At 33.8% G+C, this 12,619-nt stretch overlaps 1 long non-coding RNA gene across 1 annotated transcript in view; it reads left to right on the forward strand.

The window, feature by feature from the left end:
• The first annotated feature begins 4,793 nt into the window (after nt 1-4,793).
• The window catches only part of LOC110596618, a 41,252-nt gene continuing 33,426 nt past the window's right edge, over nt 4,794-12,619 (forward strand). The window contains exon 1 of the long non-coding RNA XR_002482587.1: nt 4,794-4,837. This is a non-coding gene — a long non-coding RNA (uncharacterized LOC110596618). The remainder of the gene's footprint in view (nt 4,838-12,619) is intronic.

Raw genomic sequence — 12,619 nt, forward strand, 5'->3', positions numbered from 1 at the left:
GATAGACAAATGAGAACTCATCAAACTGACAAGCTTCTGCAAAGCAAAAGAAACCACGGAGACAGGGAGACAACCTATAGTCTGGGAAAAAAATATTTGTCAGCTGTGTATCTGACAAAGGTCTAACATTCAGGATCTATAAGGAACTCAAAAGTGCCAAAAGGAAAAAAATAACAAACAGCCCTATTAAACAGTGGGCAAAATATATAAATAGAGATTTCTTAAAAGAAGACGTACAAGCAGCCATCAGATACATGAAAAAATTCTCAGTCTCAAAGAAATGCAAAGAAATGCACATTAAAGCACATTGACATACCGCCTAACTCCAGTCAGGATGGTCATCATCAACAAGTCAAAAAACAACAGATACTGGGAAGGATGAGGAGGAAAAGGGAATGCTTCCATATTGTTGGTAGGATTGTAAGCTAATACAACTTCTATGGAAAACAGTGTGACCATTCCTAAAAGATATGACCCAGCGATTCCTCTTCTGGGAATATAACCAGGGGAATTCAAATCATTCTACTAAAAAGAAACCTGCACACGCATGTTTACTACAGCCATTATTTGCAATAGCAAAAACATGAACCATCAAACGTGGAATGGATTAAAAAATCGTGGTACATATATACAAGGGAATATTTCGCAGCCATAAAGAAGAACAAAATTATGGACTTCGCAGCAACTTGAATGGATTTAGAGCCTATTATACTCAGTGATCTATTACAGACACAGAGAACTGAGTACCACATGTTCTCACTCATAAGCAGACCATAAACATTTATCATAATGCTATGAGAAAGACACTGGCAGTAAAAGAAAACTTCCAACTGGATTCGGTGTCTCAGCCTGTAATCCCGAGCCTTTGGGAGGCTGAGGTGAGTGGATTGCCTGAGCCCGTGGGTTTGAGACCCGCCTGGGCAGGCGAGACCTCATCTCTACAATAAATCAAAAAAGTAGCCGGGCGTGGCAGCGCACGCCTGTAATTCCGGCTACTCGGAAGGTTGAGGCGCAAGGATCGCCGGAGTCCGGCAGGTCGAGGTTGCGGTGCACTCCAGTCAGGGTGACAGAGTGAGACTCCAACTCTAACAAAAAAAAAAAAAAAGAAAAGAAAAGAAAAGAAAGAAAACTTCCAGGAGAGGGAGGGAGATAACATAACATCAATAAGGTGCTTATCTCAAACCAGGAAAGTGGGGACCAAAGGATGGTCCAAACATTACCTGTATGAGGACCACTTATGTAGCTAATCCTGAATTGTACCCCACATTCTTAAAATAAAAAATAGTATTTTCTATTCCTAAGCTTATAAACATGTTCACTCATATTTTCACCAAAATTCTTAATTTTTAACCTACCTATAATTTATTTTAGTATAGTCAATAATACTATGCATTTTTAAAACGTGTATTAAAGATTTTCTAGAGTGGATTGTTTAATATATTTTTTATCCTATACCTAAAGTTCATATCATAACAAGGATCTGTTTCTGTGCTTCCTTTATTGTACTGGACATTTAAGTCACCAGTCAGTAGTACTTTGTTATGACAACTTTACAAACTAATACATCTTATTGATAGTAAGCATAAAAATGCTAATGTGACTGGATAAACAATAAATTGTTGTAAATAAAAATATAAATAACCCATTTGTCATGGAAGAAATTATAACTTTATGTTAAATTTTGATTTCTAGCTGGGAAATCTGTTACCATCTCCATCCTACTTACCTTCCTATTTCTTCCATTCTTCCATCTTCAGAATTCTCTTGGTATTTCTCTTTTACACTTTATTATTACATTTCATTCCATTCCATCAAGTCCACTGGAAATTCCTATTGGGATTTAATAAAAATTGGAGTAACTTTACATATCAAATTGCAAATAATTTTCATCTTTATAATATTGAGAATTTTCTTTCTTCTTTTTTTTCTTTTTTTGAGTTGGAGTCTCACTCCGTCTCCCAGACTGGAGTGCAGTGGCCGCTCCTGGCCACCGCAGCCTCGACCCGCTGGGCTCCAGCGATCTTTCCGCCTCAGCCTTCCGAGTAGCCGGAATTACAGGCATGTGCTACCACGCCCAGCTGATTTTTTGATTTATTGTAGAGATGAGGTCTCGCTGCCCGGGCAGGTCTTGAGAATTTTCAATCATGATTATACTATCTTTTTCCTTGGGTCTTTGTTGTATTTCTATTTTTTTGTTATTGTAAATGATATCTATATTTATTAACATGGAAATAAATGCTATAAGTAGCAATAAATAATAGCTATTCTTGTTATGATATTGTTAATTATAATTTAAACATATTTAAATATTAATCTTATAGCTACCTGAAATTTTCTATTGATTTTATATTTTTCTGTAGATATCGTGCCTATTCTTTATAAACAGTGGTATAATATTAAATGATTGTAATTTTGCTTACTTTTTCCATATTTAATGTAATTTTATTTATTTTCTTTTACCTAGTTTACTAGCTAGTTCAATGTTGAATAAAATCATTTTAAAAAGTTCACATTTTATTTCTGACATTTAAAGAGAATATCTTTTACTTTTATAATTTAAATAATGCATGTTTATGTTAAAGACACTGTCAGATAATGGATACAGCCTCCTATGACCTGTTGCCTATGAGACTTTTCCTTTTAAATGATGAAATGCTAAATTTTATTCAGTGCTTGTATATTTACATATTTACAGTCAGATTTGGTTTGCTAATATTGTGTTTAGTACCTTTCTTGGATTGATGTGTCTGCCTCCTAAAATAAGTTGAAGAACTTTCCATTGTTTACCCCTTTCTATATATTTTTTGATAATAAGAATTTTGGTAGATTGTTAGAACTAAGCTATAGAACCACTAAGACATTTTGAAGGCATGTGGAGTTTTGTGTGTGTGTGTTTTGTGCTTTGAAGGGATGTATGGTTTTGTGTTTGTGTGTGTACCAAATAGATATTGAAACATCATTTCAAATTATTTTATGATTATAAGTCAATGAGAATTTTATATGCGTCTTAAATCAGGTCTGGTAAGTTAAATGCAAATATGATCTATTGCATGAAGTACACATTATACATACAAAGTTATAGAAACTAACAATTGCTAATGTTCAGATTTAATGTTATCAAGTTTTTATATTTTTTATTATGAGTTTGAAAAAAAATCTACTCTGTCTATAGTTCTTCCTGCTTTAAATTTTTAATGTTTATTTTGCATCATTCTCTTTTTTGATATATTTTGTCAGAAGCAAATGTACTTCATTAGTATTTTCATGAAAACATCTCTTAGCTTTGTTGATCTTAATTATTGATTTGTTCTACATTCCATTAATGTGTGACTTTAACAATACTTTTCATTTACTTTTGGGGCTTATCCTTTACCCTCACACCATATTTGTTGAACAAGTATTTTGATTCAAATTTATACCTATGTCCAATCTACATAGACGCACATTAAATCCTTGAAAATTATTTTATTGCTTTAACTGGTTATCTCAACTTTGGATAGAGATTGTATTGTTTCTTTGTGCTATATTCTTTCTTTCTTTTATTTTTTTTGAGTTAGAGTCTCACTCTGTCACCCAGACTGGAGTGCAGTGGCTGCTCCCCGCCACCGTAGCCTCGACCTGCTAGGCTCCGGCGATCCTTCCACCTCAGTCTTCCAAGTAGCTGGAACTACAGGCGCGCGCTACCATGCCGGCTAAATTTTTGATTTATTTTAGAGATGAGGTCTTGCCAAGTTGCCCAGGCAAGTCTCGAACCCGTGGGCTTCAGGCAATCCACTCACCTTAGCCTCCCAAAGCGCAGGAATACAGGCTGAGCCACCGAGCCCGGCTTCTTTGTGCTATTTTCTACTATATATTTTAAATCTCCAAATACATTATTTAAAGTTTTTGTTTCTCTCCTTTTCTCCCTTTCTTCCCTTTAAGTTCACTTTTGAACTCACCAGTCTGAAGCATTTAAATAGGACACAATCACGAAAGTGTCCCTGCAAGGTGCAGGCCAGTATAGGGTGTCAGAGCCCATGTGGAAAGCTGAGAATTTCCATAAGTGGGGTGGATTGTCATGATATGTCAAAACTCGGGCAAAGAGAAGGCACTGTCCATGTGGAGGCTGGAGGGTGAGACCCAACAGGGGATGTTTATTGCTTATCTGCTGTTTTGTAATAAATGAACCCAAAACTTAGTTCTTAAAACTACACACATTTATTATCTCATGGAGTTTCTGAAAGTTAGGAAACTGTAGCAGCTTCTGTTTGTGATTTCCACTTAGGAACTCTCATGAGGTTTCCTTTGAGTTTTCTCAAGTCTCAACTAGAGCTGAAGACTCCATTTCTCAGTTCATTCATAGGGCTGTTGGCCAGAGGCTTTTGCTCTTCCCCATGTGGGAATCTGCTTTAGCTTCTTACAACATGGAAGCTTTCCCCTGGAGCAACTGGTTGAATAGAAAGAGAGCAAAAAGGAGTATTACTAAGAAAGAATACCCCATGACAAAAGTTACAGTTTTTATAACCTAGTAGTAGAAGTGACACCCTGTAATTTCCAAATTTGGCTATTAGTAATTTCTAAATTAGGCTTATATGGACCTATTGGTAGGGTCCACATAAGATTGTGAACACCAAAAGGTAGACACCATTAGGGGTCACCTCAGAAACTAGTTACCATATGGTGTCAGAGTCCAAAAAGACTCAATAGGGTGTCTATGTAGAGGGGTGCCTTAAGTGGGAGCTCAACAGCAGTAAGAACATATTTATTCTGGTTGGCAGTCTGGGACAAGGTGCCAGAGCCTGAGCAGAGGTCCTATAGAGAAATGCAACATGGAATGAGAAGAAAGAGCCTCAGACAGGTAAGAAAATCACATACTTTTATGTGTAAAGAAATATAGCCATTGATGTATCTGTTCAGGCTAATTTTAATTTCCTGCTCTATAAAATATAATTGAATAAAGAACCAATAAAATTATAAAATTATTTCTGATACATAGGAAAGGAAGCTGGAATTAAACTGGAATGTGAAAACTGAAAGTAAACATTAGCAAAACATGTATATAGTAACCTAGGGTAACTCCCTGGTGTTAAGTGACAAGAATAAACATATAATGGAGAGAGATCCTTTAAATGCTCAGTGTTATGGACACTCATCGTGTTCCTTAAATTAGAAAAAACATACTGAGTAAGATATAACCGCAGGAGGAATACTCTACAATGTTAAAGCCTTGGAAATCAAGGATATAGATAAATAAACAAAAGAAAGAAAAAAAAGAAAATCACATGAGGAAAGAAGGAGCCTGTTGTAATCAGTGATTGATTGTATATAGGGAGAGTGATTATATCAGTAGTTATATTAAGAAAAATGGGAATCAGTTTTCTCTCTGTTTAATAAGGCAGTTGTGAACAGGTAGAAAACAAAAATAGACACTCTCCTGTTGGAATAGGATTGGAAATATCAATATGCAGATTAATTACAATATGGTGATAGATGATAAGCAAATTGTAAGTAAATTTGAATATATATGTATATACACACATATGCATACAAATTTTCTAGTTCTGTTTACAGAGAATGCCTTGTCACAGCAAATCATTCATATCAATAAGCAATTTAGCACCCAGAGCATGATATATAAATACCAATCTCCTTCAAAAGCAACAAGATTATGACTGAATTCTGACCAAATATAGAAAAAAAGATGAGGTGAGTCTGGTACATCTTCTTATATCAGAAAGTAAGAAAGTGTTCAAAGAGTTATCGGTACATATCAAAAGGACACAAAAACCAGCTCGAATGGGATCGTATTAGCCAAACTTGGGGAATTTGAGCACCCAAATAAATATTAATTGCAAAAAAATGAGTCCAAATTTATATCAATTAATATTCTAATAAACAAAGTTTGAATAGAAATGAAATATTTGTATAATTACAATTACTTCTCCTAACACACTTGTTAATTTTGAAAGCAAAAAACAGTAGCTTCACAGAGAAATCTGACACAAAATAACTAGCCTAAAATTCTCCCAATTGTCCAAGCTATGAAATAACTGTTAAATACTAAAGGAGATTAAAACAACATGACAACTAAATGTAACGCATATTCCAAACCTGATCATTTTGCTATAAACGACATTATTATGACAGGCAAAATGCAATTTAAATTTATAATGAATTAATATGAATTTCATTATGGTATTGTGGCTATGTGGGAGAATGTCCTTATTCATAGGAAACACACACTAAAACATCCAGGAGTGATGAGGCATCAGATTAACAACTTACTCTTAAATGATTATAAAAAGAAAAAATGGGGAAAACTGTATGGCACCTAAAATTTTTCTGTAAGCTTATTTTATTAAAGATGTGAGGCATAATTCAAGATTAGGTAGAAAAGTGGCCATTGTACAGGTAAAGTTTATGCCTCCTTTTGGTCCCTACTTCCCCTGGTTTGAGATCAGGTACCTTATTGATACTATGTGTCCCCATCCCCTATCCCCGCCAGTGTCCTGCTACTGCCATTCCCTTTCTTACAGTATTATATTAAATTTCATTATTTTAAAATAACGTTTATAAAAATAAAAGATTTAACAATCGATCATTTATAATCAATTCTGAATTAATTGAAATGTGATCAGTTATAAAAGTTCTACATATATTTGAACGGACTGAATATTGACTTATTATGTCTTTGCATGATAATATTATATGGCTTTCAGTCATGTAATTAAAATCTTTTTTTACTATTTTTTTTTGTTTGGTTTGTTTATTAGGTCAGTTTCTGTTAATCATGTATTAAGAGATTACTCTTTTCCTTTGAAATTATGTTAGTTTTGTTATGTAAATTTGAGAATATGTTAAAGTGACTACAGATTCATTATTAAACGTGGTTGAAAGTTATTTAAGTATTTATCACTATTAATACATTTTTCCATGTGTTCCATTTTGCTTGATGTCATATTGCTGTCTTAACTTTCTTTCAATTGGTGTTTATCTGATAAATGAAAAATATTCTACTTTTATTTTTTAAGTAATTACAATAAAATTTTCAACATTCTTGTTTTATTTACATATCACTATCTTGCCAAACATATCAAATATCAGTTTTGATCTCTCCTATTATATGATATTTTTGTTCAGTATTTTAACTTTAGTTGTTTTTATGTAAAATTATGTATAATTTTTATGGTTTAATAGAGCCAATGCTTTAGTAAACTTACCCACTGAATTTTTTATCTTTTTGTTTCTTCTGTCAAGTTGATCCTCATTATTCACCTACAGTTTAAAACCATTTGTAAGACTAAAAATAAGTATTTTTCATAATATTTACATTGGTATTATGATACATTAATAATATTTACAGCCTTTTTCGAGGCATTCATGGATATACACAGAGTGATGAAAAATTTGAGTTACACAGCACTCATATTTCCAGCTGTGGCCGAACAAGACAATGCCCTTCCTTCTTGGTTCTGCTCTCAGACTATAAACAAGCGTCCTTTTTTGGTTAACTTAGAGACATGTTTTTCACATTTTCTGTGTGTGTGTGTGTGTGTGTGTGTGTGTGTGATTTTGGTTTTAAATGGCCTCTTACTCACAGAGCTGAAATGCTGCCTAGGGTTCCTAAGCACATGAAGGTTGTGATGTGCCATATGGAGAAAATGTGTGTGTTAGATAAGCTTCATTCAGGCATGAATTCTGGTGCTGTTGGCTGGGAGTCCAATGTAAATGAATCAACAATACCATGCATTCAGAGAAGGAAGAGGAAATGCTGTATGTGAGACCACTCAGGAACGTGCTAAAGTAACGTCTATAGTGTGTGATATAGCTATGGAAAAGCAACTAAACTTGCAGATTCATGAGATGATGCCCCATAAAAAAAAATTACAATGGGCAGCGTTGTTGTGAAGCCAAAAGTCAAAAAGGGTCAAGAAATGTTAAGTCCTTCTCACTTGTGCTGGCTGGCTACTGTGTCTTGTGTTTCAAAAGATGATAAGGTGTGAAAAGTGTTAAATATACATAAAAGACAGGATCTAGAGATCAGGAAACTGTGGAAGAATCTTTAAAATACTTCCCAAGTGTTATACAGGAATGCATCATGTGGAGAGCAGGTTTTTAACACTGAGAAGACTGGCTTATTTTACAGGAACATTGGCAAACAAACCTATATAATACAGCCAGTGTTTTGGTTGACAGAAATGTGCCCTGAAGCTCAGAGAAACCTAATTTTGAATTTCCTCTTGAAACAATATTCATTAATTCATTGTTCATAGAAACTTTATAGAGATACTACCACAAATAAAGATAATTGACCATATTTTCTTCCTGAAGTGTATCATTTTAGTGACAATCTATTAGTAGTTTAGCATTAAATATTGGCCTGAAAAATTACTTTTTCTCTTGCATAATTACTAATCTGCTATAAAATTTTAAACTGACACATTATCTCAAGTATTTGGAGGTGTTATTCATTGTCTTTCCTCTGTTAATACTACAAATAAATGTGTACTTTTCTTGACGATTTATTATTGGAATACAGGGATGAAATTATACTGTGTCTGGGACAAGTTTTAAAAGAAAAAGGAGATAGATGAAACAAACGTGGAAAAATCTTAGTAATTCTTGATCTGAGTGATGGGAACATGGAAATTTATTAGTCTTATACTTCAATTTTTAGTATCTGTGAAAATATTTTATAATGTTTTATAAAGGAAATATAAAAACAGTCTCTAAAGACCAATGTTCCACAGGGTAAACTGAGGGAAGGTGAGCTGGTGCCTTGGAAATAATTCAAAGAATTGGACAGGAGAAGGAAGCAAAGTTTATTATTCACTTTCCATAGACAGAAAATAACTAGCATTCAGTAGGCAAATGTGACCTTGAAGACTGAGAGGCTGGGTATGTTTAAGGCTCTTTTGGTCTAAGAAGTAAGTCCGGAGGTTACATTCTTTGATGTAGATAACAGAAGTCACATAAGTCTTGTTTCTAGACATCCCCAGGCACCAATATCATATGACTCCAGTTGGTGGGCTGAAGACTGGTTATGGAAGATTGATAACAGTATATCATTGCTGGAAAAATAGATGCCTAGAAGAACAATGAAGGCTAGACATTTTTAAGGGGCTAGAAATAATTACCAAGTCCTAACCTTGGGAAGACAGTTTTGCATCTTGCTAATGATTAAGAGGAAAAGAATAGGCTGGTCAGCAGAAAGGTTCAGCAATACATAACAGTGCTAGGACTGAGACAAAATGACTGCACTGCTGCTAGGACTATGTTACCAAATTCTTCTATTCTAAGATTCTTGGAGTTCCTACTTTTCACTACCTGAGAATATAGCTTCAACTCACATGCTTAATTCTCTGCTTTTTGTTCTTTTAATATTTCTCACTCTTGGAAATATTTCTTATTTTTATTTTTTTGGACTCAGCAATGCATAAAATTTTTTTAATATATATTATTATTTAGGAACTATATGTAAAACTTCCAAAAATTTTACATTGTTTTGGTCCATCATTTCACTGGAACCATTTATTTTCATGAAGAATATTGAAAGACAGGACAAGGAGCAGAAGTTATAAGATGAAGTACTAAGTCAACTACATCAATATTAAAAGAGACTATCTCCTCCCCCAACAAAAGAGCTTTTAAACACAAGCAGAAATTGAAGTATTGAAAATAAAGAAGAATTAGGCTTCACACAATGTAAAGAATCTAACAAATATTAACATGATCAACAAATCAATAGGAAAATGAACAAAAGAGAGGTTAAGAGTTTCCTTTTAAAAAGAAACTAGATTAGCCAAGTCTCATAAAAAGAAGTACTTCAACCATATTATTAATAAATTCAATTGAAGACAAAATTGTGGTACTTTTTAATATATCATTTGTATTAGTCAGGCTACAAGAATACATCTATAAAATATACTGGTTATTTTAATAGAAATATATTAATATAAGACATTTTAATTCAACATTAGAGTACTTACAAAAGACAAGGGGGAAACCTGAAGTTTTCAAGGACGTACAACTTTTGGAAGCAGTAGCCACTCTAGGACTGGGGAAACAAGTCTAACAGTTTGGGATATTATCACCTAAATATTTGAAACAGGTAGTTAAAAAAAAAAAACTGGAAATACTCTCTGATGAGGGATTGCATCCTGTTTGGTGCTGGGTCTCAAATGTTCAGCAGAGGCCCTTGTGGCACCAGAACCTAGACCTCTGGGGAGAAAGTCCCCTGTTGCTGGACCTCAGGAATGCAGAGGGAAACTCTGTGGAATTGGAATTCAGACCTCTTGATGTACTGATATTACTTAGGGAGTGTGATAGGGCTAGTCTAGTGACTATGAATGACATAAATATTAAATGGAAACCGATTGCTACTGCCAGGGTGAACTGTTTTCTGATGCTGACGGAAACAGCCAGCACTCAGGAAGCAGCAAGACTCCTTTCTTCCTCCAGCCTTGCAGTTTCATCCAGTACTTCCTATTAGCAGAGTCTAGCAGTGCTCCATCTCCCAAAGCAGAAATGGAGAGTCAGTCCCAGCTACAGCATTTCAAAGTGGATTTGGGACTAAAAGATCATAACTATTCACCAGCATTTGTCAAATAGGCAAAATAAATAAATAAATAAAACCATGGTAATAGCAATTGTTAGAGAAGATGAAAACAAATGATAAATCAAAACTCTTAAACTCTGATGGAGTTGCAACATAATTTAATATAATCATGTCTGAAAATAATTTTGAAATACCTAGCATAAAGATGGAAAATACAAACGCCAAAATACAGCATAATTCTATGTGAACTCCTTATATTCAACTTGTACATAGGGAGATATGTACAAGTTGCTTACGGTGTTTTTTTATAGTAGCAAAATAAACCACATAAGAGACCATACATAAAAGAAGGAATAAATGAATATTACATTTTTCTACTCTTTAGTGCCTTAAAATAATTGGAATAAACATATATATTCATATGTAAATTATTAACATATAAAATATATACATAGTAAATTTCTATTTCTTATAACCTGATAACTACAGATTTAACTCATTCAATTTAAGATAAATGCTGCCACCTAAACAACAGACAGTCATTTCTCATTGTCAAAATGATCAGGAAAATCAGACTTATTTAATTTAAAGAGGCATGTTTTTCACGAGTTATGATGATACACGTCTCAGTTCTGAAATCTAATTCTAACATACATGCATCAAAGATTGCATAGATATATAGGCAGACAGGCAAACAGATGGATTAGAAAGACAAGGGCAGGAGTATATAGCATACTTTAGATGAATAAGTGTTGCCCCACTTATTATCTCACAACAAAGCCTTCCCTGTTTTGCAGTTCCTATTACACTCCCAAGAGTGATACATTCTCCATCTGTGCCTTTAGTTGGTGCCACAAAGTTTTATATACACCATAGAGCAGTGCACCATTCTTAGGTTTGAGAAGAGTGGGAAATATGCATTTCTTTTGTAAAGTAAGGCAAAGGTAATGATGAACAGAGTTGCGCCACATGAAGAACAGCCTGGAGGGTGTATATTTAGAAGGCAATAATTTTAGAAAAGAATACTTAGCAGAATATTCATATAATACTTAAAGAATACTTATAAGCAGTGGGGATTTGGAAGATTCTTTTATAAAAAAACTACCATGACATTTTACTCTGGAAAATCAGTCTCCCTGAAATGGGAGTAAACTAATTTTCATGGAATCAAGTTGATTTTAAGAAGTAATGTATTGATCCTGAAAGCTTCTATTAAAAGCAAGATAAAGAATAAATGAAAATAAAATTCCCAATCAACCTACTTTTAAAATGTGGAAATTTCAGGTTAAGTAAATAAAGAATGAACAAAATATAGACATTCATTATGATGGTCTTGGACACTTTTATCTACTTAAATCAAAACCATTATTTCTTGTCAAGGGGCTATACATCTTTACACGTGTGCCAAGAAATGTAGACAGTAATGTTCAGAAGACAATACACTGGGCTACCTGTCAAGCTATTTCACCTTTATGTCACTCTGTTTCTTGCTCTGCAGAGTTATTTCCCTAAAGAATGAACTGAATAAACTCATTCACTCTCTTTCACTATTTAGAAGAAAACAAAAATTCATCCAGACTAATATTGAGTCTTAGAAACAAACAAGCAAACAAACAAACAAAAACCTCTCTGGTTATTTCAAAATCAGTAGCAAAACATTCACATGCATACTATGAGATGTTTGCTGCTCACATTTATATAGTTTCACTTTTACCACTTACACACTTGTGGACACTGTTGGCATCATTATTGTTAGAAGTCAGGTCATAGCAGAATTTATATTTGTATAACATTTTAATGATGTTTACAGTTTGCAATGTGTTTTCATATGAAATATTTTTAAGTACCAGAAAATGAAAAATTCTAAGGTTGGAAAATTTATTTTAAAAAGAGACAATCAGATGAAACCTAATCAGCAATTACAATATGCAAGGGACTGTGAAAGATCATTTGGGTATTCAAAATTGAATAAGGCATAATGTTCATAAAAAATAATAGCTATTGCCAGTTGCAATGACTCACGCCTGTAATCCCAGCACTTTGGGAAGTGAAGGCGAGAAGTTTGTCTGAGCTCAGGGGTTT

This window comes from Carlito syrichta, unplaced genomic scaffold (genome assembly GCF_000164805.1).
Source record: "Carlito syrichta isolate Samal-C Ts95f unplaced genomic scaffold, Tarsius_syrichta-2.0.1 Scaffold311665, whole genome shotgun sequence".
Classification (NCBI taxonomy): domain Eukaryota; kingdom Metazoa; phylum Chordata; class Mammalia; order Primates; family Tarsiidae; genus Carlito; species Carlito syrichta.